The 2,192-nt window shown below is 39.4% G+C and overlaps 1 non-coding gene across 1 annotated transcript; it reads right to left on the bottom strand.

Moving 5' to 3' along the window:
• Positions 1–2,060: 2,060 nt before the first annotated feature.
• On the bottom strand, positions 2,061–2,167 carry LOC115065473. Its single transcript, XR_003845251.1, has one exon. It is a non-coding gene; the product is annotated as a U6 spliceosomal RNA (small nuclear RNA).
• Positions 2,168–2,192: the final 25 nt, after the last annotated feature.

The raw sequence follows: 2,192 nt of genomic DNA, 5'->3' as shown, positions 1-2,192 counted from the left end.
CTCTCTCTCTCTCTCCTTTTTCCTGTGATAGAAATGTCATCTGAATAGTTGCCACTATGCAAATAACTGTGAAAAAGTCTTCTCTTTCTTCTCTCTTTTTGTAGAAAGTTAGTTAAAACACCCAATTTATGGCGCAGATCATTTAAATCAACGTTTCAAACCAACGAAGAGCTTGATATATTTGATTGGCTATCCTTAAAATTTTAGATCCAATGGATTTTATTCATAGGAAAGACTTTTAAAAGTAATTTTAAAATGGCTATTTCATATGCTCAATATATGAAAAAGTAACTTATTTTGCAAAAAAATTAGCATATTAGAGCTTCCTAAAAATGCTGGTTTGCCAGATTAGTTTTATGGCATAGTAAAAATGGAGAGAGAGGGAAAATGATAATACATACACACATATGTGTATGAATATTTATGCTTGTGCATATATATCTCATATATATTATTCTGTGGACACAAACTGGTCCACTTGAAAATGGACCATCTTATTAGCATGCCAGCTTAGCTGATCCCAAGGCAAGTCTGTTCTTTGTTCAGTTAGAAATACCTTTTAAAGCCAGTGTGCAAACAAGTGGGATAGCATGAGCCTGTATTATTTGGGGATGGGAGGTCTCTAGCACTTCCTTGACCAAGCACAACACATAGAGAATAACTGAGGTCAGAGTGCTTAGCCCTAGGCAGGATATTTATACCACTCCCTAAAAGGCTCTTGGATGATGAAAGGGAAGAGGAAAAGAATTAAAGAGCCAGAAGAAAGGGAGGACTGTGGATTGCCACCTCCTGGGCATGACAGAGCCAGAGTACCCATAATCTCTCAGTTACCTCCACTGAACCAGACGAAGTCGGGCAACATTCACACAGAGACTGGAAAAGGGCATGAGGAGCCAGGTCCCTCCTGAAGAACTATTGAACATTCATGGATTCTGTGGGATGGGTACTCACGGTCTTCAGTTACAATTCTGTAGATGAGCTTACTGGGATAAGACATGTTTTAGTCCCAACCACATGGTTACAAATATAGGTGAACTTGGACATAAACAGGAAGTCAAAGACAAAGTAAAAAAGACATTGGGAGGAGAGGCCCTTGATCTTGCAAAGATTATATGCCCCAGTACAGGGGAATGCCAGGGCCAGGAAGCAGGTGGGGCGTGGGTTGGGGGAACATGGCGGGGGACGGTATAGGGGACTTTCAGGATAGCATTTGAAATGTAAAATGAAATGAAGAAAATATCTAATTAAATTTGTTTTAAAAAAAGACATATGTATGATGAAATCACCTGTAGGGAATGAAGGGTGAGACAGATAAAGGGTATAAGATGAGAGTGAATGAAATGCATTGTGTACCCCCACATGACATGGTCAACAAAGAAATATATTAAAACTAAAAACTGGCACCGTAAAAAATAACATATATCCATTCATTGGGTTACAAAAGAAAAAAAAAACACATTAAATTGAAACTCTTTAAAAGTAGCTTTATACAAATTGAAAATAAGTTAGCTGAGACATTTCAGTAAGATGTCCTATGGTATCCAAGAAGGAATACCCATATCTCCTCTATTTGTTGCTTTGCTTATCCAATCTGTTTGCGATTTGCACAATGAGGCAACTTCTACTTAACAAAGCAGAAAGACAAGATGTAAGTTGTCTCCGTGTTGCAGAATTGGATGCTTTAAGGTCTTGCACCCCACTTTCCTGTAACCTCTTTTCAATAGCTAGCTGTCAGTGTTTTAGCTTGGTAAGCACTACTATCGTTCTTTCTGACACTGGGAGAGTTTCTTAGTGTTTCTATTTTTTTTTAATTTTTTTATTATTATTATTTTCTTTATTTACATTTCAAATGCTATCCCAAAAGTTCCCTATACCACCCCCCACACCCACCCCTGCTCCCCTACCCACCCACTCCCACTTCTTGGCCCAGGCCTTCCCTTGTGCTGGATCATATAAAGTTTGCAAGACCAAGGGGCCTCTCTTCCCACTGATGGCCGATTAGTCCATCTTCTGCTACCTATGCAGCTAGAGACACAAGCTCAGGCGGTACTGGTTAGTTCAAAAACATGGAACGCTTCACGAATTTGCGTGTCATCCTTGCGCAGGGGCCATGGTAATCTTCTCTGTATCGTTCCAATTTTAGTATATGTGTTGCCGAAGCGAGCACTTCTTACTGTTTCTATTGCTGGGAA

Source organism: Mus pahari, chromosome 14, assembly GCF_900095145.1.
Source record: "Mus pahari chromosome 14, PAHARI_EIJ_v1.1, whole genome shotgun sequence".
NCBI lineage: Eukaryota > Metazoa > Chordata > Mammalia > Rodentia > Muridae > Mus > Mus pahari.
Note: the sequence above shows the minus strand (reverse complement) of the source record. Positions and strands in the feature narration are given on the sequence as shown.